The sequence below is a fragment of the Hyaena hyaena genome, unplaced genomic scaffold (genome assembly GCF_003009895.1).
Source record: "Hyaena hyaena isolate Hyena2069 unplaced genomic scaffold, ASM300989v1 scaffold_132, whole genome shotgun sequence".
Lineage (NCBI taxonomy): Eukaryota > Metazoa > Chordata > Mammalia > Carnivora > Hyaenidae > Hyaena > Hyaena hyaena.
In genome coordinates, this window is record NW_024080764.1 from 1,981,158 (window position 1) to 2,007,707 (window position 26,550).

Consider the following 26,550-nt stretch of genomic DNA (forward strand, 5'->3'; position numbering starts at 1 on the left):
AGAATCCTCAAAAATCCCCAAAGGCATGCTAACTTGAATAATTGATAAAATAGAATATCTTTATTCTTGAAGTGTTGATACAGAATGACACCTAGTTTTTCTCTTAAAATAACAAGTTCCAGAAAATAAAAAACTGCAGATGGGGAGAAAAAAGAAAGTTTGTGATAGGCAATTTTTATCCATAGATATAATGTTATAATTAGCCTTCTGTAGTTCTATAATATAGTAGTTAAGACTATACAAAGAGATTTTTTTGCATATGCGTATATTTTACTATATTAAATTTGCTATATTAAATTTTATTCCACAGGGAAGAAAGCTAGCATCTGATGAAATAGCACTTTATGATTATGCTAGAAAATATTTCTTCCATATCTTAACCTTTTTCCAGCCCAGCTTGATATATCTGATTTTTTAATATCTGAAACTTAAGAAAATCTGAAGGTAATATAAAACATGGATTGGAGAAACTGCATCACAAATCAGACACATTCAACTCTCTAAGAGGAAGCATAGCTGTAGGATAAACATTACTTAGAGAATTAAGTCCAAAGTCCATAATGCACGCATATGTTAAGTAAGAAAGAAATATATTTCAAGGAAATTAAAAAAGATGGAAAAGAGGAAAGTCTATAGAAAGCTAATCAGATTATAAACTAAATAAATGGTTCTATTTGGGAAGGGGTCAACTTAATGGTACCAAAATATCATGAAAGGCACAAGAAATGTATTGAATAATATGGCATTTTATGTTCCACATTAAATTCTCCTGTCAGGTTGAAAGAATGTTTGCTTATTGTAATAAAAACCCAGAAAAGACTAAAAGGTAAACAGAACCTTTGGTTCCCAGAGGACTATACAAGACAGCCACTAGGATCTAAAATAAGGCCTAGAGGGAGGTGTCAGAGAATTCTGTACTTGAGGACACTGGAATACAAGTGTATGAGAGAGGGAACTGGAAACAGGTTTTTAACAGAAAAGATTTCACATATGTTAAAATGAGAAAAATACCGAGTTCACATAATGCCTTTATCTCATGAATACACTACAAATTAATTCTTAACTAAGAAGTGAGTCTTAATTTCTTCAAAGTAGATGCTGACATAATATATTAGTCATCAAATATTTATTCTGTGAATTTTTAGGACAGTGGGTCTACTGAATTCCTTTATAAACGCCTATCAGATAAACTTTTAAGATATGTTCATTTCATGGTGTCTAATAATCTTGGATATTGTTTCTTTCATGACCTTTTCCCACCCTGTTTCATTCTAACTGGTCTATGCTGCACATACACATTGATCTGTAGACAAAGCATTGTCAGATGAAATCAATATATCATTCCTTTGGTATTGAGACTGGCTCTTGCTTAGTTTACTTTCATTTTTTAAAGTAGATCAATAGTGCTAAACTGATGCATTACAAATTGGGGGTACAATTAGTATCTGTCTTCAAGCTAGTTAACATGGGAATACAGCTTGATGGGTAGACGTTAAATGGAAAAAAATCTTTTGAAACTATTAAATCTGTATTCAAAATTACCTCTAAAATATGAATGTTTAAAAAAGAAAATTTCACTTAAAACAATAGCCACTTTTCACAGTTCTTAGTATATACTTGGTTTAAGAAGATGTTTTCTTTTTAGATTAGATTTTTCATAAAAGATGATTTTAAATAAAATACTTTCCACTGAAGTATCAAGAAAAGCAGTTCTTTTTGAGTACATATTCATTGGTCTAGAAAGAAGATAAATGGATTCATTAGAGTATTTATGTAAGATACTTAAAAACAAATGTATTGATTTCAAATAAATTTTCTGAGAAAATTAGCTTTATTTATCTATATTAAAAATGAAGTTATAATTTTAAAAAGTGCAGAAAGTTAAGAATTAACTTTTTACACTTAACACAGTTGCTTTAATACCTTCTTTACCTACTTTTGAGTTTGTATCACAGGTTCATCTCACTGGTGACAAAAGAGCATTGAGCCCATTTACCTTCACTCTCATCAATATATTCATTAACAGGACTTCATCAATCTCACTGCACTAAGAAAATATTAAATCTTCTAAGCATGTTAAAATTGATTTCATGACTTGGGGATCAAGTATTCATTATTAGGCCATTTCTTAATTTTATATGTGAATGCATTAAGAATAATAATATTCAGACTAAGTGGCCTTAAAATAAAAGAGTGATATCCAGTGCAGCCATTATCTATGTAACAGTAATAAGGTACACAATTTATTCAATTTGACCCTTAACACCAAAAACACTGTTACATATTGATTTGCCCTTCCTTTACCTAGGATCCAGTTGTTGGACCTCATCAACGTTTCATTATACATGCCAATGGGGAACAAGGATGAGAGCAAATAAAACCTACACCTTCTTTGCAGCATATTACAGCGCATGGTTTGAGGGTCTAGTAGCCTAGATTCAAAACTTGGTTTTACTTAGTTACCATGAGTCCTGTTAACAGTAAATATCTTACAAGTTTGTGTGTGTTAAATGAGCTATTCATTCATTCAGTCAGCCAGTAGATTTGTTTCCCTCAAAATTTATACAGTTTTTGAGTTAGGGGATGGAGGCATATGCCCTAAATAGATAGCTCCTGCCCTCCTAGAGATTACATTTTAGTGAAGCCGACAGATTTTACATAATTATGTACTAATTTAACTAATCATGATTACTACAACTACACATGGGAAATCTGGGGCACTTTATATAGTCTGATCGTTCTTGAAAAAGTCACATTAAGAACAGGACTGAAGTTCTGTCAAGAAAATGGTCGAGATATTGTATAGGATAGAGAAGTGGGGGCCTTCTCAGCAGAGGGAACCACATAATCAAAGATAGGAAGAAGAATGGCATGTGGAAGGAAGTGAAAGGCTGTATAAGGACCACTCAAGGGGGCACGTGGGTTGGTTAAGCTTCCAACTCTCAATTTCAGCTCAGGTCATGATCTCATGTTTCAGGAGTTCAAGCTCCATGTAAGGAACTGCACTAACAGTGCAGGTCTTGCTTGGGACTCTCTCTCTCTCTGCCCCTCCCCTGCACTTGTATGAGCATTCTCTCTCTCTCTCTCTCTCTTTCTCTTACTCTCCCTCTCTCTTTCTCTCCCTCGCTCAATAAAAAAATAAATGAACTTAAAAAAAGCATCATGCAAGGACTGGTAGGTAACATGAACAATATTGGACTTTTCTGGAAAGCAAAAGGAAGTCATTGAAAAGTTTCAAGGAGAAGAGCGACACAAATAGGCCTAGAACTGTCTTCAGGTGGACCAGATAACAAGCTGTTTCTCATTCCTGTGGAGAAATGCTGCTGCTTTGACCAGGATGGTGGCAACATGAATAGAAACAGATGGATTTGCAATGATATTTAGGAGAGAAAATCCACTGAATTAGTTGATGAGACACAGAAAATGAGGTAAAGGGAAGGAACAAGAGTGACACAGCAATTCCTGGACTATGAAATTTTATAAAAATGGTGGAGACACTCACTAATTCACTAAGTTAGGAAATGAAGGAAAAGTAGAATAAAACCAAAACAAAAAACCAAGAGTGAGCCAAATAGAAATGTTTCCAAGTAGATAGTTGGATATCTAGATCTAAAGCTCTGAAGATGGGTTATTTAACTTTTATACATTTGAGTTTATAGAAGGCTGAAATAATAATGTAGATGTGATTGATGGTCAAGGGAGGTAATATAGATGAGAGATTTAAAAGCACATACAACTAAATCTAGAGGAACTCAGTCGTTGAAAGATTATATAATGAGGATGATACCTAAGAAGGAAGAGCAGTTCCTAGAGAAGAAAACAAACAAAACAAAACAAACCTTAGAGTGCACTGCTGGAGAATGTCAACCACCTCGCCCAGCGCATGAGAAACATTACATCAATGTCATTGAGCAGTGATACTACCAGTATAACATGGAAAAATAGAGCATAATACAGAACCATTTAGGAAAGTTTAATACAGAATAGGCGATACCTAGTTTATGTTTATCTATCTTGGCTAAATAAACTGAGATAGTCTAGTTGCCCAGGAATGCCCTTCCCTCCTCTCAACTGCCTATAATATCCCCTTCATCTCCCATTCTTGCTTTATTGGCTCCTGCCCAAGACAAAATCTTTTAACTTTCAACTCATGCACACACAGTACCTCAGCCCAATACCCACCATGAAGACGGTGTGAGATGCAAAAAGGGTAGTGTGAATAGTTGTGGTGAGATGGAAGGAAACAGAGGAGATTCCATGCTTCAAGTGATTCCTTCACCATTAGTCTCCAATACAGGGCAATATCCCCAAATCTAGCGACACGTCCTCACTTATCCAATAGACCAGAAAATGATGGAAGAAATTAACCCAGCTCCACTTTTTTTTTTAATTTCTTTTTAATGTTTTATTTATTTCTAGGAGAGAGAGAGAGAGACAGTGTGAGCAGGAGAGGGTCAGAGAGAGGAGTCACAGACTCTGAAACAGGCTCCAGGCTCTGAGCGGGCAGTCAGCACAGAGCCCGACGCGGGGCTCGAACCCACGAACCGCGAGATCATGACCTAAGCGAAAGTCAGACGCTTAACCGACTAAGCCACCCAGGCACCCCAACCCAGCTCTACTCTTCTACATGTCTCCACTGTCTTATATCCCTTCCTCAGACCTTATGAATCAATTCTGGCCACAGGAAATTGTACCAATCACTGAGTGGTGGGGCAAGAAAATATAAGAGGGAGCCACAAGCCACAGCAAACCAACATACTGCTCTGGTCAAGAAAGATCCATACCTAATCTTCATAGTGAAAACTGAATAAAATTTCCCACAAGTCACTGTCCTCATGGCGTTAAAGATTGATTAAGGACTACCTAAGGATAAGCAAACTTTTTCACTGAAAAGTTTGGCTCTATAGGCCAAAAGGTCTCTGTTGCAACCACTAACTTTTGCCACGGTGACCCTAAAATATCCATAGACAACATGTTAAAAAAAACACAAGCATGGCTTGGGTGGCTCAGTCAGTTGGGTGTCTGACTGTGGCTTGGGTCATAATCTCACAATTTGTGGGTTTGAGCCCCACGTCAGGCTCTTTGCTGTCAGTTCGAGCCTGGAGACTGGTTTGGATTCTGTGTCTCCCTCCCTCTCTCTATCCTCCTGGTTGTGCTCTCTCTCTCTCTCTCTCTCAAAAATAAGTAAACTTAAAAAAAAAAAAACAAGAATGGCTGTGTTCCAATAAAATTATCTTACAAATTTAGGAGGTAGACTGGATTTGGCTCACAGATTGTGGTTTGCCAACCCCTACTCTATAATATCATTAGTGCCTTCACAGCCTTCAGGCACTGAACTAAATCAAGTTTGGTAGACTGGTGTGGGATAACTAAAAAACTATATTTAATACTGTTTCTATGCAAAATATCCATCATGTTGCAAACTACTGTTTATAAATGAATTTGGGGAACTTGATAAATTTACAGAGGGCACCTGCATTCCTCAAAGAGAATTTACTTTATTGATACACAATTAAAAGGGGAAAATGCCATTCCTTATATTTCCTATAAAATTATTTAAATGTCACCACTACAGCTTGAATATGAAAATATTTTGTTTTATAATTCCCTCTTTGTCCTTATTCTATATTCTTTAATGAAAACAGAAGAGTCAAAACATTTTACAAAGATTTTTCATCCCAAATTGCTAAAAAAAAAAAAGTATACTGCTAAGAAAGGAAGTATATTGTAGATGCATTGTATGCTACAGAGGGAATCGTTCTGCCTAGTTTTGCTAAATATTTATAGCTGTATTGGTATCTAACACAAGTCTCTTATCTTTATCCTTAGTTACAGGGTTTGAAATTCAAGGGTATCTCTAAATCCAGCAACTGCTGAAGTTTCCACTCTGAAGACACAAGACACGTATGGCTTGATGACACAATAGCATCAAGCCATATGCTTTTATTATTGAATCTTCTGTATAGACGTCCTTCTAGATTGACAGACTCTTAAGATCTGACAGTAATGACAACAACAAAAAATCATCTCTCTAAATTTAACCACAGGTAAACATCTTCTCTAGGCCTAAGAATTGAAGTCAACTAGCTTGCCCCTTTCCATTACTTTTATCACAGCCTTTGTCTTTTATGGAGCCAATTATAGATTCTGTGTTCCTTAACCCATATTTATTGAACAGTATCAGCCAAATACAGTAGTAGATGCTGGGAACATAGGATTAAAAATAAGATAGACTGTGCTTTGGGAATGTTCAGAGTCCAGTGAGGCTGCCATTTCAGAAAGAATGTGCAAGTAAGGTCATCACTAAAAGCTGAAAAGAGAAGCTTAATTTAATAGAAATCAATAATTATTTATATCTAGTTTTGAACTGTGGATGACTTCAATAATTAATTTAAAAAAGTATCCTGTAGGGCATATAGAATGTTTAGCTTTTCCTCAGTACTATTTGCTCTTCCATAGATATTTGCTGAATGAATGGATTTTTTGTTACTATCACATGCTGACCGATCATAAAGCAGATCTCCATGAAAGTATTTTTATATTCATTCTCAGTTATGGTATCACCATAACCACACATACACTGTTGGAATCTTTAACTCCATCTTGTTTCTATGCCCAAATCAAATCAAATCAATTTTCCTATTTTTCCAATTCAACTTTCATTTCCATTGACATTGAGATTATCATCACCTCTCATACACTAAGCAGTTGTTTGCTGAAGCCAGCTCATTCTGGGTCACAAGAGCCAAGTGTTAAATTTTCAGGTATTTTGTCAGTTTATTGATAAATTATATACATTTACAATCAGTATTAAAGCTGAAAAAGTTTTCAGTTTGAAGAATGTAATTGATATAAGAATAAGAAATAGTTTAACAGTAGGTCGTAAATTAGATCTAATGAAAATAGACTTAGTGGGAAAAGAATTAGCAGATTAGGATGCAATTTGATTTGGCAAGTTATGATTGAATTACAATCACAGATTGGCCATATATATCTAAGAGTTTGGCGGGATGCCTACGTGGCTCAGTTGGTTAAGTGTCTGACTTCTGATTTCAGCTCAGGTCATGATCTTGGGGGTCTTGGGATCAAGCCCCGTGTCAGGCTCTGTGCCAACAGTGCACAGCATGCTCTCTCAAAATAAATAAATAAACATTAAAAAAAGAGTTTGGCAAAAATCAAAGCAATCTGATATATGAGATGACAATAAAGGATATTATATATTTTATTATGTATAACTTGTGTGTTCCATATCCTTGCATCAGTAAAATTTAGAATAATAAATATGTGCACACTTGCACATTTTTATTTCAGCAAGTTTTTTGTTAAACATTTAGTGGCACATCTCTGATTAATAGCCTCTCCCTGCTAATGTACACACATGCATACAAAAACAATGATGACAAAACTTCAAAGATGTCCTCACAGAGAGCAAAAACTTCTTAGCCTTTCCTCCAAGATTTTCCACAAAGCTTCCTTCCCAATATCTTCATGCAGACCTTTCACTCTCCTCACTCTTCTGGTCACCATTCAGGAAAGTTCTCTTGTAGGTTCTAAGCTTTAGACTTTGCTCTCATCACTCTCTCCATTTGAATTGACCAGTTTTCCTCCCCACCTGTCAATTTCTACTCATCCTCCCTTGTTTATAGAATTTATTCAAAACCACTAACCAAACCTGCCTTAGATTTCTGGTTCTCATTCAATGTCTTTTTCATGTTTCCAGGCATAGAGGGTAGGATTATATGAAACATGCTTATCATCGTCTGTTCCCCTACTAGACAAATTCCATCTATTCCTCTGGTCACAGCAGAATGGACCAGGGCAGGCTCCCACTCAGGGGACCCGCCATACTAATCCAGATGTGTGCTCTTTCTCTCTCAACTACTGGAGCTGAGAGGCCATGAAGTTGTAACTTGAATAGGACCATTTCACACCACAGGTAAGAGGTTTAAACAGAGAGAACTAAGAGACATTAACATGCAGAGAGAAATAGGGCTCAGAGCGAACATGGTGTTTCATTAGAGAAGGCTGCAATCTTGTTTTTCAACTTGGCTACTTTCAACTTCACTTTCTGTCCTTACTTGCATGAAATAATGGGTACATCTTTTCAGTAATCCAGGTTTTCATGAGAATCATTTTGCACTTTCATGTATGTATGTATGTATGTATGTATGTTATTTGTTTGTTTGTTTGTTTGTTGCAACCCAAAGATGCCTGGACAAAACAGAACAGGAATGTCTTTGGTTCTCTGTACTTTGTTGGACTCTCCTCAGACACCAGCAGATTTTACTGTTTACTTGATCGCATAATTTCCCATCAGGTTTAGGGGAGGGAGGAAAGACCAGTTTTCTAGTCTTCATTTACACTCAATGCTTTCTAACAGTTAGGTACTAGTTGGGGCCATAGTGATGGCTTAAAAATATGTGGAAAAATCTGAAAAAACAAGTCAGGTGCATTTATGGGGAGGTAATAAAATGCAGCTGCTGGACTATTCACAGAATCAGTAAATGAAGAAGTAAAACAGAGGAAAGAGATTGTATTTGTGACCTACTGTTCTCCTATATTCAAAAGTAGTTGAAGATACTTTTTAAATTCATATTTGGTGATTAAATGACTTATTAGCTTTCTGGCTATGTAGAATTTGCTCTGCTGCTTTGTTATATATGTTTCTAATATTTTCAGATTAGGCAAAACAAAGTTTTTTTCAAAGACACTAATTACTTAGCTGGTATAACTTTAGATCAGCATTAATTATTTCGTTCTAATCTTAAAAATGTCAAAAATTCTACAGTATGGTTCTGATTTTCTCTTCCAAGATATGTGTTTTGACATCAGATGCATTGTTTTTGTTTTACTATTAAAATGACAATGCTTAAAACTTAAAATTTCTTGATGTCATGCATATATGCATTACAACCCTGTGATGCAGTGGGCCGACATAACTACAAAACGTAAGTATTTCTTGTAATACAATTTTGTCCAACCATAGCAAAAACATAAAAATAAATGAAAAATGAGCACTCTTCTGAGTACCTTCAAATGGACATTAACACTAAAATATTCCCTAAGCTTTGATATGAATGCCTGAAACATAAAGTATCTCCATTGTTATGTATTTCAAATCACACTGTTTTGATACTGTATCCCCATTCAATTTCAGTAACATAAAATCACCCACTTCCTCTAGGTCTAAGAGGAAGAGATCAATCTTCTAAATTAACAAGAATAAGGACTATGTGGACCTAGGTAGGTTCAAAATGATGAAGATTTCGGTAATACTACTAAAACTGCATGCACTTCAAAGCTATGCTGTAATGATTTTTATTAAACAGGTAACATTTGTCTTGTTGCACTTTCTTGGTAAGTCACAATATTTTTCTGTTCCTGGAATGAGATATCACAGTAAGAATTCAATGATAAGATAAATGCCAAGTTTTTAATGAAAAACCAGCTCAGCTCAACTCTGCCAAAAGACGTGGCTAATGGTTGCCTGTAAGTTTAAAAATAGAACATAAAATTAATCTTTTTATATCAAGGATCATTGCAAGCTGAATAGTCAAAATTATTTCTCCTTATTAACCATTATCTTTAATGATTTATTGCATTCTTTATTGATAGTTTAAATTATTCCAGTGAGGTAATTAGCAGATCTTGCAAACACAACGAAGCTGACTACATGATTCAGGTGAGATGAGTCAGCAATGTACCAGGTGCAGAAACTGCAAGCCATGCACTTGGGAAAATTATGGTTTATGAATTAACAACTTGCTGTTATTTCCTTCTCTTTCCCTCTTCACCAGTGGGACCCAGCAAGCCGTCTACCCTAGGCAATAGCTAGCTTTCTCTCCTCCGGGATTGGAAACTTTTGCCCCCAAGCACTCCTCGCAATCAATGAAAAACATCTATTCTGTGCACAGGAGTTCAAATCCTAGCTTTACCACTTAGGAGTTATGGCAATTTAAATAAATGAAGCTAACCTCAATTGCTTTATTTGTAAAATAGAGACAAAACTTGCACCCATTTCAGGATAGCATGAGAATTAAATGAGGTGATATGTTGACTGTTTATAGCACTGGCTAGCACATTATAAATACAACACATATTTGCTATTTTTATTATTAGTTTGGCCCTGTCTTGTCTGTAGCCTGAAACATTCTGAGGTTTGACAATATTTCTATCATACACAACTTCAGTAGCAGTGGTGGGGGTAGCCGCTCAGGCTAATCCCAAATGCAGAGATTTTTAGGGTTAACTTAATCTCTGTTCCAATGCCTACACACACCTACTAATTGGTCTACATATTCCACACATTCTGTATGACCTGTCCACTAATCCAAGTCACTTTCCTTGTAGCAGTGGCATTTCTTGAGAATTCAGCTAGATTTAAATTAAAATGTGAAGTTCATTGTCAGCAAATAATGAAATGAGTAAGATTCTCATGAGTGAACACAGAAATTCAAATATACTCACCCTATGTGAACTTTGGAAGCGAATTAAGCTCATTTATATTTTTATAAGTTTCTTCTTACATTCATATACAGTTTTGGGGGGGAAGATAAATTGAGCTGGTAAATAATTTGAATTTTTGAAGTTGATTTGAACACAGCTTTCCTCAGGCAAACAGAGTTTCCCTTTCTCCCTCTATGCCCTTTTTTCTTCCGTCCACACTTCCTTCTTTCCTTCCTATCCAAATAATATCAATTATTCTTTTCACTCCCTATAGCCATGGGTGTGTGTGTGAGTGAATGTTCATGTACATATACACGTACTTATATTTACATTTTATATATTCATGTATATTTACATTATATACCCATTCAAATAAGGTTTGATTTTCTCTCTTATGATTAAGAAAGAGAAATTTTAGAGCTTCAATTATCTATATATTTGCATTGTTCAAATCTATATCTGTCATCTAAATCTCACTCCTGATTTCTAAATCCTGCAAAGTGTCAATCACGCATCACAAATAAAGCATATGAAGCTGAACCCTCCTTCTCCTCCACCCCCACTCCCAAACCTGCTCACACAATGGTTCCCATCTCTGTTGATGCCTCATCCATTCATTTTGTTGCTGAACTTAGAAATCTGTAAGCTGTCCTGCATCAGTCTCTTTTCCTTACATCACAAAGCACTTCATCAAGTCCTCACAGCTCTATCATCTCCCAAGTACTTCTAGAGTCTGCTCATTTCAATCCATGTCCACAGTCATTATCCTAGCCCAATCAACCATGCTTTTTAGTCTGGACAACTTAACAGCCAACTGACGTTCCTACTTCTTTCTCCCTCCTCTCCAATCCATCCTCAACACGCAGGCATCTTTTCCTGTTAACACACTTCCCTGCTTAAAACATTTCTGTGCTTTCTTATCACACAAAGAATAAAGTGACATCTGAATCCTTCGCATGGTCTGCATATTCGTGCCCAATTTGGCTGCTCTGGACCACTCATCTGCCTCATATGCAGCCTTCTCCTTTATTCCTCATTCATGAGTTCCTCTCGCTGGTCTACCTTAAGTTCCTTTAGCCTACAAAGTTCTTACCGCAGGACCACTGCATATATGGTTCTGCTTCCCTGCCTAGCACTTTCTCCTTGATTGGGCGACTCAGTCTTTCATCTCAGGTCTCAGTTTGTATGTCACTCCCTCAGAGAGAACACCTCAGGCCACCTTCTCTGAAATAGGACACCCTCCCCAACTGATTTATCACATCATCCATTTACTTCTCTAAAGAAAATTTCAACAGCTTGTAACATTTATTATTCAACTGTTGATTATCTATCTCCCACCAATTCAAAACTCCATGGGGGCAAAGCCCATGCTTATCTTTTTTTTCTTTGTTGGCCGTTGCTTCCCTGAATGCTGCCAAACATATGGTAAGCACTCAATAAATGGTTGTATGAACTAAAAATGACTCAGTAGAGGAAACATTAAAATATTAGCCATGAGTATGAGTTTAGCTGACACATATATAATTTTAAAAATTAATACTCTTAAACCAGTTGATAATATATCTTTTGTTCCAATTCACAGTAACCGAGAGAGGCTACCTATGGCGACTTTTCTTAGTAGAATATTATAGCCAAGACCAAAAACAGAAAGAAAATCTATTAGCTGTGGATGTCATTCGGTGGAAGGGTGGTACATGGGAGGCTTAATACCAATCCTAAACTACATTGTCAAGGGGAGATTTCTTTCCATCAACCTTCTCCAAGGCTCCTCCTTATGTATGACTGCACACAAACACACACACACACACACACACACACACACAATGCTCACATTTATCTCTAAGAAACATATAAAGGAGAACTAAACTATTTAAGAAATCTCCTCAGTATTTTCAGAAGCTAACAGAAATAATGTGATGGTGATTAAAATATGAAAAAGAAGAAGAAAAAATCCACTTTACATTATCAAGAACAAAAGGCCAGTTGTTGTTATAAAGTAGAAATATATTTATGTATAAACCAAGTTTAAAGTCTAAAATTAGGGGCACCTGTGTGGCCCAGTCTATTAAGAGTCCGATTTCAGCTCAGGTAATGATCTCGTGGTTCGTGGGTTCAAGCCCCGCATCCAGCTCTGTGCTGACAGCTCAGAACCTGGAGCCTGCTTTGAATTCTGTGTCTCCCTCTCCCTCTGCCCCTCTTGCTCATACTCTGTCTCTCAAAAATAAACAAACATTAAAAAAAATTAAATCTGAGATTATAATCAATTTTCAACCCTGTTGTAATTTTTTATCTAAGATACTGTTATAATTTGATATTTATTTTTCAACCTAGATAGAACAGTCTCAAGAACGATACACAGGTCTAATTCAACCCTTAAGGTGTAACGACAAACTATTTTTCTGAGCCTCAGTTTCTTCATGTATGAAATGAGGGGCAGAAGTAGAAAATCTGTAAGGTCCTTCCTCAAAGTATGTTGTCACTGAATTACTAACATATTCACATATTTAATTCATTCAGCACTTACTTAGCCTTGCCTAAATGCCAACTATGTCAATAAGTTCTATAGATACAAATATGTTGTGACATCTACCCTCAAGGACACAAATTTGTTATGACACCACCCTGAAAGAATTACTTTTTAGGAAGGACCAGGGTGGGGTAGGCATATATGAAATCACATGCAATAGGGTACTGCCACACATTGACATATTTGAAATATAAATGTTTGCAATCAATAATGTGGAATCCAACTCATCCTGTGAATTTCAGTAAAGATACTTTGAGCATATTGTGCTCGAGCCAAAACTATACAGTGGGGAAAGACCTTCCCAGCAGAGGGACCAACAAGGACTGAGACATAGAGGAGAGGAAAAGAGGGATATTAGGTCAAATTATAAGTTTGTAGTTATGCTAGGTCAACAACAGTTTAAAATGGATAGTTTTATATATTTAAATCTAGTATAACTTTGCCTTTGTTTCTTTTAAATTTTTTGCCTGTGCTATTTGTCATTCTGTATTTTGCATGTGTGTGCCTTGGTTCTGCAATTACAGTAAAAACTTTGTTTGCAAGCTTAATTCATTCCAGAAACATACTTGTAATCCAAAGCACTTGTATATCAAAGTGCATTTCAAGAACCATTGGCTCAAGTTCGAGCATGTGACATTCGGCATCATGTACTACTCCCATTGCAAGACATCATTCATTTATCAAGTTACAATTTATTAGAAATGTTTGCTCATCTTGTAGACACTCATAGAACAAGTTACTTGCTATCCAAATTTTACTGTACTTTGACAGCTTGTAGCACGAAATATAAATTCTTATATAAGAATATCATTGATTTGGAAACAGTAGCTATTCAATAAAAATGTAATTAATGTGAGATATATTTCATTTAGACTTTAAATATCATTTAAATGTGAAATATCATAATTCATTTAGACTTTATTTTAATTTTTTAAATGGTTATTTATTTTTGAGAGAGAGAGAGAGAGAGCGTGGGAGTGCAGGAGGTGCAGAGAGAGAGGGGGGCAGAGGATCTGAAGCAGGCTCTGCCCTGACCACAGAGAGCCTGATGCAGGGCACAAACTCATGTGGACTGTGAGATCATGGCCTGAACTAAAGTCAGATGCTCAACTGACTGAGTTATCCAGGTGCCCCAATTATTCATTTAGACCTCAAAAGTGATTAATCTGAATACCATTGTAGAGGCTCAATAGTAAGGTTGAAGAAATCTTCCTTCATAAGCTGATTAAAAGTATACGGTCATCAATTACTTAACTGCCATATATTTTGATGCCTTTCTTTTTGCCTGATAAGTAGTAGAGGGAAAAAAGCAATTATTTATATCAGCATAGTGTTATATTGCATCTAATCCCACAAAATCTTTTTTTAATCATTTAACTCCTAGAATGTACAATTCTGACTGCCACAGAGAATAGAGTATATATGGGGCAATTGGGAATTGATAAATAATGAAAAATAGTAATTTACATAAAAGACTCAATGATTGCCTTCCAGTGGCATAGCTCTAAAAGTGAGCAGTGTTTTATTCAAAGAGTACTTGAGCATTCATAAAAGGAGGGCACATTATTTTCCAAGCCTTCTATGCTTTTATCAAAAGTCATATAATTATATAATCATAGGCTGACACATACATGAAAAATAGGCGCAAATCACCATGAGTGCCCAAGCAATGCTTGCGTGCTTCAGCAAAAAAGATGGAGTAATTCAATGAGGGGAGGTCAGATAAATGTTCAGAAACACATCAGCTATGTTTTGCAGAAAAATACTAAGATGATCATTTTAAAACCCATGCCTGAAACACAGTTCTGTTTAAATAATTCTGTGGTTCGATATCATGGAGCTGACTGTAATTTTTGACCCAGCAGTGTGGGAGCTGATGGATTCCAGAGTCATGCTCTATCATAGAAGGACATGGCAAAGGCATTAAAAAAAATGTGTGCTAAATGCCCACCATATGCCACAATTTGTGCCAGGAACATTTCGAGATCCAAAGATAACCACAACATTGGGCAGAAAGTTACATATTAACTGTAAATGCCTTCTTAACCTTCATGTCTATTTCTGGAGAAGATTGTCTTGACACAAAAAGATAAAGTGGGTATAGTAGGGAAGTGAAAGGTGTAAAGTGTCAAAAAATAAGAGCCTGCTAATCCTCCATCCTTTCTATACCAAGTTGATTTTGCCTTCAGATTCTAGTACCATAAGACCACACAAGCTTTTGTGCAGTTAAGACTGATGTTGCAATTAGGTGAATGGCTTCTTGACTTTTGTGACTTGTCTGCCGATGTTGGCATTTTCTACAGTGCTACCTCAGCAGTTAAAATTGCCAGAAGAGTATAAAGCAAAGTGCCCATTAAATGAAAGAATACAAATCAGTGCATGAATCTAATATTTCATGATATTACTAATCCATTTGAATGGATTTTGATGAGCTCCAAATTAAAGGAGTCTAAATTAATAGCATTCATGTACAAAGGAAGATAACATGCTTTAACAGTAGACATTCTTTTTTAAACTTAAAATGAAAAATGATTTAAGGTTTAACTACTTCATTTGCTCATTATAATAAAATGTTTACTTAAACTACTGAAAATAAGACTATCAGTGGATTACTGTTAAATCTTATTGATTGACTTTTATTTTTCTCTTTCTACTTGTCATTTTCCTCTCCATTTCACTCATTTCTACAGAGTTTTAACAGTATGATGCTCACTGAAGGTACTTACTAGTTCAATGCTCTTAATGATTAAAACCTGAGGCCTGGTTTAAAAAAAAAAAAAAAAAAAAAAGCCTAGATAGAGCATTTTCCTGAAACTGTTAAGAAAAAAATTGTGGATTATTTTCCCTACCTATACTATTATATGGGCTAACCTTTACAAAGCATTAATACCTGATCCTTGTAGAAATATTTGTACACACAAATTCATACTGATGTTGCATCACCTCTGTCAAATGATATTAGGGTATAATGTTGAAGATGACAGAAATCCAAAGATGCTACAAATGGCCAGTTTGGGGTAAAATGAGAGAAAACTTGAAATGGAACTTCTCTAGAATTTGGTCATGATGTAGATATCATTGGGGTAGATAAATACATAAAACACAAATATATAGAAATTATATAAAATTTAAAAAAGATAATACTAAACATTTACATGAAAACAAATGTTCCATGACATTTCCACACACACCTAGTCCATAAAATAATCCCATTTTCCAATTACAAAACTAAGGCTCAGAGTAGCAAAGGAACATGCCCACAGGGCAAATTATGGTGGAGGTCAGGTTCTACCTCACATCTACCTGATTGTAAAGCCTGTGATTTTCTTCTTTCTACACTATCCCATCTTGTAGACTATTTCAAAAAACTATAGACTGAGGTGGGAAAAGACATGCATTGGAAATTCCAATGAAACTCTGACCTTCAAACCAACTCCACTCTTCATTTTAGAAAGGCATCTCCAAATCAACGGAATGTGGTTGCCTGAAAGGAGCCTCAGGCACAACAGGAGTTAACTAACAGCACATACTTTCTATACGAATATCTGACTGGTATAATTTCCTCTTAAAAACTGAGTCAGAGTGACAGACAACACATTTGGTAAAGCTTCAATCCCGCCCGCTTGGCTGAAACCATGGGAGGAGCAGGTGGCTTTCATTCTGTTGGCCGTTTCCCAGTTGTACAGCTGCTAAATGGGGAAGTAAAGAGAGCAGCCACTCCCAGAAGGATGTGTGCCCAGGAAATTTGGCCCTATGGGTGGAGCCCTTCTTTCTGAATAGCAAGAGACAGACTAAAATCTACCTTTTAAATTTCGTTTTGAGAAACACACTATAAATACTATAGAGTACATGTATTCAGATATATTAAAAATCATTTAAAAACAAGGACTTTTTTAAACATACTGATTTGATTAAGGTAGCATGTAAAGTATTTACCTTATGTATTTACTTACTACAACTCCTTTGTGCTGGAAATTTACGGAGGCGCTGCAGGCTCAGATCACTCTCACATTTTAGAGCCTTCTCTTCCACCTTACTAGTACTAACTTTTTATCAAAGAATGAATTCAGAAAATAGGGTTTCTTTTTTTAAATTGGGGGATATATGGTATATTTTGAATACCTTTTTAAATATGGGGGGAAAATGGTATATTTTGAATACCTACATTTAACTTAGATCAGTGGTTCTCTGGTATTTCGTATTAAAGAATTATCCTGGATCTTTGTTTAAAATGTAGATTGCTTTGGGGCGCCTGAGTGGCTCAGCTGGTTTAGCATCCGATTTCAGCTCTGGTCATGATCTCTCAGTTCCTGGGTTTGAGCCCTGCATCAGGCTCTGTGCTAACAGCTCGGAGCCTGGAGCCTGCTTCTGATTCTGTGTCCCCTTCTCTCTCTGCTCCTCCCCCGCTAGTGCTCTCTCACTCTCTCCATCTCTTGCTCTCTCTCTCTTTCTCTCTCAGAAATAAACATAATTTTTTTTTTTTTAATGTAGATTGTCTCATCCTAGTCCCTGAGGTCTTGATTCAAGGTGAGGAGTGGAGCACAGTAATCTGATTTTTAACTATTCCTCCAGCCCCCATTTGCAGGAAGACCATCTGGAGATCACACTTGAGAAATAAAAGTCTAATAAGGCAACTCAAGAACTTTAGTCCCAGCATAGAAATAAAATCATTTTAGAGTTCTTGGTTTTATTTTCTTTTTAACGCATATCAATTTCTTTATAATGGCATTTCATATTAAACTCTAGTTTACCAAATATAGCTCTCAATATCAAACAGTAGGGTCTTAGAGTTATATGTACTATAGCTTTCATTTTTATTATCATAGTAAGTGGCCATATAATAGTTTTATATTGTGGAACTGGTTTTGTTGCAGAAGGCAGAAGCAGAAAGTGCTAAAAAGTAGGTTTCTTATCATACATGGAGTTATGTTTCCATAGTCACATAACACATTACTGTTACAATGCTTATGCCTATGTATTCTTTCTTTCTTTTTTTTAATTTTTATAGTAATATATCCTCTCATATTCAACTTAGTTTATTATTACTCTGCTTATCACATGTGAGTGTTTACAGATATTATCATTAATGAACCACTTTACACCTCAGTTTTCTTTCCTCTGCTAAGAACAGGCTAGTACTACCATTAGGGTAAAGATTAAATGAGATAATATATGAAAAGCCCTTATCTGAATTCAATACATGATAGCTGTTGTTAATAATATTTACTATTACACTGTTGGATAGGTCAATGTAGCTCTGTAAGCTGACTAAGTGTAATTTAAGCCTTTCTATGATAGAACATTACTGAAACCACACCAATGAATTATGTTGCTTTAGAAGACCTTTACAGTATCTGCCTGTTTCTCTTTTAGAAATTAAAACAATAAATAATGAGGGGCGCCTGGGTGGCTTAGTCGGTTAAGCGTCCGACTTTCGCCTAGGTCATGATCTCGCGGTTCGTGGGTTCGGGCCCCGCGTCGGGCTCTGTGCTGACTGCCAGCTCAGAGCCTGGAGCCTGTTCAGTCTGTGACTCCCTCTCTCTCTGACCCTCCCCTGCTCACGCTGTTCTCTCTCTCTCATAGAAATAAATAAAACATTAAAAAAAATTAAAAAAAAAAACAATAAATAATGAGAAATTGTTATTTTTCATAAGTCAGCATGGGGCATTTCTCCTTTAAAGTCTCTAGAAGGAACCAAATCTTGATTTTGAACTTCTGACTACCTGAACAAAGGGAATAAATTTCTGTTTTAAGCCACCATGTTTATGCTAATTTAATAGGTCAGCTCTTGGAAACAATTGAACCCATTGTTTCTTTTTTCTAACCTTCTTGTCCGCTTATAAACAGCTATGATTTCATCCTTCTTGGCATATGGAACTTGCCACCTTTAGTAAAACTTTCTTAATTCCTTAACCATTTTTTCTTAGTGTTCTCACTGCTTAGTTTTTAAAATGCTACAATGGGACATATTATATTCTATCTTGTGTTGTTTAAATGTCTGTCTCTACCATATTATTAGTTCTTGGAAAAAACAGTTTGCATCTTACCCTTTTACATCCCATAATTTCTAGTAAAATAGTTTGCATAGAAGTCTCAGTTATATGAATGCATGAACACAATATTTTTCTCCATGGTTCTTAAAAGAAATTTTAGTCAACTAATAGAGTGTGAGTCTTGAAGTAAAATTTTAAAAAATGAGAAATATAAATGAAAATATTGTATCAATTATAAAGGTGCCTGTGTGGCTGAGTCAATTAAGTAGCTGACTCTTGATTTCCACTCAGGCTATGATCTCAACGTTCATGAGTTCAAGCCCTGTGTTGGACTCTGTGCTGACAGGGCAGAGTCTGCTTGAAATTCTCTCTCTCTCTTTTTCTCTGCCCCTCCCCTGCTCACTTGCACATGCACGCTCTCTCTCTCTCTCTCCCCTTCAAAATAAATAAGCTGAAAAAAAGAAAAGAAAAAAATAAATTATAAGTTGTAAAATTTAACATTATTAAATTAATTCTAAGCTCTCTTTGATAAGTGGAGCCAAGCTTAATAAAAACTATCACATAATTAGAAAGTTTAATATTTATATCTGTAATAAAAGTGTATTCTTGCTTCAGGATAGATTTGTCCAATAAGGTGCAAAGTTATGGTTCTATAAGAAGAATATAGTCCCCTGAATGAGGAAGGGCGATTAAGAGAACAACAAAACTGCAGCTCAAGTAGCGGGCCTGTCCCATGCTAGCTAAGCTGCCATCGCTTCAGACACTAGAATTGACAAAAAAAGGCTACTGTGACCTTTTCATAGATCTCTATGCAGGTTTAAAAATCATATAAGGTTATTAGTTTCAGTGGGCTACTAACACTGTTGGGGGGTAATTAAAAAAAAAAAACCAAAAAACAAAAAACAAGGGCGTCTGGGTGCCTCAGTTGGTTGAGTGTCTGACTCTTGATTTCATCTCAGGTTGTAATTACAGGGTCATGGGATGGAGCTCACGCTCACTGTGGAGCCAGCTTGACATTCTTGAGACTCTCTCTCTCTCTCTCCCTGCTCACCATCTCTCTCATTCTCTACATTCACTAAAATAAAAACAAAACAAAATAATAAAACCTGGCAGAGCAACACAGCTTCTTTATTAGTTCAGTCTGTATAGTCATATATTCCTTCATCTTTTCTGCTGCCAAAAATTCCCCCAAAACAAACAAAATTCAAAACATTTTAAGATATAATAAAGCCACTTATTTAATAAAAATATTAAAAAAAGAAAAATTTTCTTAAAAACAGGTGAAATGTGAAAATTTTAAGTATATCAATGATAAAAGCAATTAATATATTTGCCATGATTATGCATTAAATTTAGCTCTAAGTTTCTAGGTAAAAAAACCATTGGATTGAGTATATATAATGTCACAATAAAAATAACAATAACAAATTCATGTGAAATCTACCTGTTGTAGGTACTGCTTTCTGAGCATGAGAACATTATGATAGTTTAATTAGAAAACAGAGGAAAATATTGTGGCATATCATGAATTTACTAATTTTTGAAGTTTTACAATGTATCAAATACATAGACCAGAAAGGTACAAATCAATGAGGTCTTTGTGGATTGGGCAAATAAGGATTCCATTCTGTCATTAAACAGCCTTAGTGTATAATTAATGACTGGGAAATGCATTAGGGAGCTTGATGTATTTATTATGTATGTTTTACTGAAGTTCTTGGAAATCTTAAGACTATGCCCCAAAGCATTTTCCTCTGGTCACATAATCTATGTAAGAAAAGTAAATTATTTCTCTTCTTTGATGTGCATTACCACTTCCTGTCTAAACATTTTTCCAGTTTGTTTTTATTAATGGATTGGTTGAGTGTGAATATATAATAACAAAGAAGAAAGTAAAATATTTCTGGCCAATCCAATAAATGACAAAAACCACAAAACACAAACAACAACAACAACAACAACAAAAAACCTTCAATCAAGAAAATGTGGTCACCATGCACTAAAAATACTGGGAACCCTTGCTTTTGGAAAGTATACAATGTATTTGTCCTTTAGTATTGAATGTCTTTCACATCATTTTAGTTGCACCTAATTATTGCTAATTTTATTTTTCTTCTTTTGTTGAGTGATAAATCCAATGTCCATTAAAAGAAAGGAAAGATGTCAAAGAAAAATCCCAACTTTCTAGCTGCTTCAAACACTGAACACACACATAATGAATTCATTGCGTTTGATCACCTCCTGACCAAAATTGCTCATCCTCTGTATTCTATATCTTGACAAATGACATCAAAGTGTAATTTTTACCCTGATCAGAATCCTGTAGTCATTGTTATTTGTTCTTTTATTTTCCAAATGAGTCTCAAAGTTCTTTCCCTTCCTCAAAAATGTCATATTAGGATTTAACCACCCCCTCTAATTTTATTGCCCTTTCCTTTGTCATTTCCTTATTATATTTTTCTTGGACAATTGCAGGGGACACTTAATCATTTATGACCTCCAGTTTGGCCAATCTCTCCTCCACATAGCTACCAGATTTATCTTTCTATAATACAGACATGATTATGTCACTGTTGATGTTTATAGAATAATATCCATACTCCCGAGAATAAGATGCATTCAATATGACTCTAATCTACCTGCCCAAGCTTAATTCCTGCCTCTCCCTTTGTTTCAGTAATTTTCAAAGCCTGAATTTTGCTTTCCCACACCTCCCAGACAAAGTTAAACATTCACTCTTCTGTTCTTCTGGAACACTTTTATTTCTCTGGGTCAGCACTTACAAACATCTGATACTAATTACAATAATGGTGAACATATGCCCTGAATATGCCTGAATAGTCCTCATGTTAAATATTCTCTCCTGTTGTCAGCCCATGGGTGGGGTGATCAGTCCTGATTTTTATTTAGAAAGTGGTCACCATATCTTGGGGCTTGTTCCACCAGATAGGCAGCCCCCTGAAGGCAGGGTGGGGTCTTCGTAATCATGAGCACTCAGTGATTCTTTGTTTAATTAACCCAAATTGGAAAAGGAATTCTCTGTTTATACAAGTTGACTATAAAAGGCGCCATATGTGATAGATTACCAGAGATCTCAACACTGTCTGGAATCTGTTCTCTTTCAACATAATTCATTGTTCTTTTACCAAAACAATGGAATCCAGTGTTTCTATATTTTCCCCTCAAACATTAATGTGGAAAAATGATCTTGCATCATGACCTGCACCCTACAGAAATCAAATATATATGATCCTCTACCTCCTTTACCCATATAACTGCCTCTGGGCCCATTTTCTACCATGTCTCACGAGTGGATGATCTGTCTCTGTGTCTACGAGGAGAGCAGCATCTCCACTTGTCCCTTGCTTCCATCTCCCAGTGTCCACTCAAGCACAACTGCTTCAGCAATTTCCCCCTTTCTCTTCTGTATTATTAGCTTTGCCCTCTTTACTAGGTGATTCCCATAAGCACACAGACAAGCTTTTACTTATCCCATTTTATAAACATAGGAAAGCAAATCTCCTCCATTGTCCCCACATTCCTCTTCTGATGCTCTCCATTGCTCTCCTCCCTGTATTGAAGAACTCTGGGAGTAACCTCACTTGTGGTCTCCAGTTTTTCTTTTCGCATTACCTCATGAACCTTGTGTAATAAAGACTTCTCCACTATGACTCCAGCAAAATTTCTCCCATAGTGGTTACCTCCACATTGCTATATCCAATGATCGATTCTTGTTTCTCACCTTCCTTGATGGTTCAGTAGCATTTGACACAGTTGAACACTCTCTCCATCTTTAAATATCTATTTCACTAACCTGAGACATAACAAACTCATTCAATTATCAGCCTACTTCCTAACAGTTGTTGTTGTTGTTGTTTTCTTTCTGCTTTGCTAGGTCCTCTATCTTCTTAACCTTTTAAAATGAAAGTGACCCAAAGTTCAGTCTTCAGATTTCTTCTGCTTCCACACACTCCCTGGAGAATCTTACTACACTTCATGACTTTAATTACTACATGTATGCTAGCATTCCAAATGTTGAAGCCATGTCTCTTCCTTGGACTCATACCTCCAATCACCCACTTAATGTCTCCATTGTTGGATGTAAAACAGACATATCAAATTTGACTTATACATAAAACCTTTACAGTCTTTCCATTTCAGTAATGGCAATTTCCTTCTTCCAGTTGATCAGACAATAGGTGAGTCATCTTTGACTCTTTTCCTTTTCTCATTATCTCACATAAAGTGTACTAATTCTGATGGTTTTAGATTCAAAATTTATCAGATCCTAATTATTTTTCACCACTTCCACTGCCCCCATCTAGTTAGCTCTCACCTGGATCATTGTAAATTATTTCCCTGTCTCACTTCTTGCCCCCATGTGGGAAGTTCTCAACTCAATGCCAAGAGTGATTCTTTTAATACATAAGACAGATCTCATCTTTCTCAAAACCTTTCAATGGTCTAACTTGGTATCAAAGCCAAAGTCCCTAGAGGATGTACATGACCTGCGGCCTCTGCTCAATATTCTCACCTCAACTCATCATTCAACCTACCTTCTCCTGGACCAGACTGCTCCATTTGCACAAACCTTCTAGCACTTCCTAATTTGGGACCTTTGTACTTGTTCTTTCCTCTTCCTAGAACATCTTCCATCCACACCTCTCATCCCCAGTGTTAATTTTTATTATTTTTCAATTCCCCTTAAGCCTTCACTCAAAATTCACCTTCTCAGGGAGGTCTTCCCTGGCCACTACGTCTAAAATCACAACTCCCCAGCTGCTTACCCCACCCCCACCCCAAATACACATAAGGTTCTTCCCATTTTCTGCTTTCTCTCTTATGCTTTAACTCAATCACTTTAACAATATGTTTTCTTTATTTGCCTTTATTGTCTATATCCATTTCCAGGAAGAAAGCTCCATGGAGAAATTGTGGTCTATTTTGTTTCCTCTGGAATCTTCAGTGCCTAGAAAAGTGCTGGGGTCAATATCATGCTTGGTAATTTGAAAAGAAAACACACACACACACACACACACATATAGAATTTAGAGAATTTGTTGCACTGAATCGTCCCCAAAAGCTATGAGGTATTGGCTGTAGTGAAAAAGGAACATGCTTTACTAGCTCAGTGCCCCTGGGCAGAGGCTAGCTCAGCATCAAATACTAGTGTGGGACTAGGACAAGAGTGAGCAGAGAGCCCCCAGGAAATGGATTAGGAAAGCACTTCTGGGAACTGCCCTGGCAGGATGAGATTTTTAAGGCTTTTGCAAAGACTTTCAGATCTTTAACAGAGAACCCAGGATTTGGCTGCTCAAAGATTGCCCAGAGCTTGGGTGTTTGAAGAAGGAACACTTCTTGTATGAGATCACATTCTATTTACTGAGATCTAGGAAGCAACACCGAGAGATTTAGTCGTTGAGCAACAGTACTCAGGGGCACCTGGGTGGCTCAGTCTGTTAAGCAACAGTACTCAAATCAAGGTTCTTCCTCTATAGGGTTTGAGTCAGCAGATCTGGAGGAGGGATGGGGGAGTCTTTAATTTTTAGAAACATTTCAGCATTAAGCAAATATCACATGTGTCTTTATAAAAACCTATGTCATAACCACAACTTAAGCTACTCTGGCTAAGAGCTCAGTAGTTCTGTCCCTTCTGGACCTGGAATTCGTCCCACTTAGTTTTCCAAAGTGCAGTTGCCTGGGAGACTTCCGGGCATCAGTCTCCATTCAGAAGCATCCTGTGATCAAGGTGGGACTTCCTTCTTTTGTCAGGGAGGTGCAGGAAAACACCACAGCTGTCTGGATTGCTGGGCTCACTTTAACCAAATGATCCTGCCTACTCTGCCTGGAAAGTCCTCCTGAAACTGCCTGAAGCTTAACCAGTGAGAATTCCCTGTGAGTTAACACTGTCCTCTTCTGACTCAGAAACATCTCCGGAAGATATGAGGCTCTCAGTCTACCACTGAGGCTCTCAGTCTATGCTAATATGAATTTAGGCTATTTTTCTAGTAATGAACTATAGAAATGATCCCTGAAAGTATAGTCTTTAGACTGTTTTTCTAATAGCCAGTCAAGATCAACATCACTAAAGTAGGGAGGAGGAAAAACATAATTGGAACATTCAAACTTGATAGATCAGGTTGGTAAGGAAACAATAAAGGATGAAATGTAGTTCTGCATATATTTTTATAGTATAAAAGAATTTTTTTAATTTTTAAAAACATTTTATTTATTTCTGATAGAGAGAGAGAGACAGTGTGAGCAGGAGACTGTCAGAGAGAAAGAGAGACACAGAATCTAAAGCAGGCTCCAGGCTCTGAGCTGTCAGCACAGAGCCCGACATGGGGCTTGAACCCACAAACTGTGAGATCATGACCTGAGCCGAAGTCGGACGCTTAACCGACTGAGCCACCTAGGCGCCCCTAAAAACAGTTTTTCAAGTTTAGTTATCTATTTTGAGAGAGACAGAGACAGCATGAGCAGGGTAGAGGCAGAAAGAGAGAGAGAGACAGAGACAGAGAGAGACAGATGGGGGGGGAGGGGGAGAGAGAATCCCAAACAGGCTCTGCACCACAAGCACAGAGCCTGTGTGGAGCTCGAACTCACAAACAGATCAATGACCTGAATTGAAATCAAGAGTCGGGTGCTTAACCTACTGAGTCACTCAGGTGCCCCTATAGTATAAGAGCGTTTTTAAAGCACATTGTAAAATGTCTTGCTCCAGGCTTTATCCTTAAGCTTCACCCAGTTCATTCCCATTACCAAACAATATTATTAATATTTTTCTATGTCCTTCCAGATATGGTTCATGCATATATGGACTACTGTGCACAGATACTCATATATGTTCATTTTTCTTACTTTCATACAGTAGTTTAAAATGGTAATGGACAATTCAAGCACCAATCTTTTTTCTGCCTAATCAAGTATCTTGGGAGTCTTGCTGCATCAATGCATAGAGGCCTTCCTGTAGTCTCCCACTGACTGCATCTTATTTAGGTTGATGACTATCTTTTGCTCTTTAAAACAATGCTGTAATGCATAAATTTACACATAAAATGCCATTTTGCATGTACACACATGCACACACTAATTTATCTGAGATATACATTACTCACATGGAATTTCAGGGTCTAAGACTACAGGCATTTTATAAATTTAATTCATATTGCTAAATTGCCCTCAATAAAGGTTTTATTTAATTGCACCCACACCAGTAATGCATGAGAGGGCCCCAGGGAGGACCTTGGACAATAGCCTATCGGCACTTTTTTCCTGGGAGAAAGGATAAATGGGCAATAGGAGTCAGGAAAATTCTAAAAGTGATACTAAACTACTTTTATTTCTACTCTGTGCTTATGAGAAACTAAAAGTCACTGAACACTTTATTGTATGTAACCCAATCATCTTTGTAAGACAGACCATACTGCTACAGGCAAACAAACAAACAACCTATAGAGTTTTCTAACACTTCTAAATGAGACTTTAAGACCGATAATAATAATATCAATAATAATAAATTTAGAAGTGGAAACCTTACATTAAGGGTAGGTGATTTATGTATTAACACATATACTAAAGACT

At 36.4% G+C, this 26,550-nt stretch overlaps 1 protein-coding gene and 1 pseudogene across 1 annotated transcript in view; both read right to left on the minus strand.

Moving 5' to 3' along the window:
- ROBO2 (roundabout guidance receptor 2) overlaps positions 1–26,550 on the minus strand; it is a 610,598-nt gene that overhangs the window by 222,468 nt on the left and 361,580 nt on the right. The gene's annotated exons all lie outside the window — the stretch shown is intronic.
- Positions 24,928–25,013, minus strand: LOC120235578 (annotated as a pseudogene).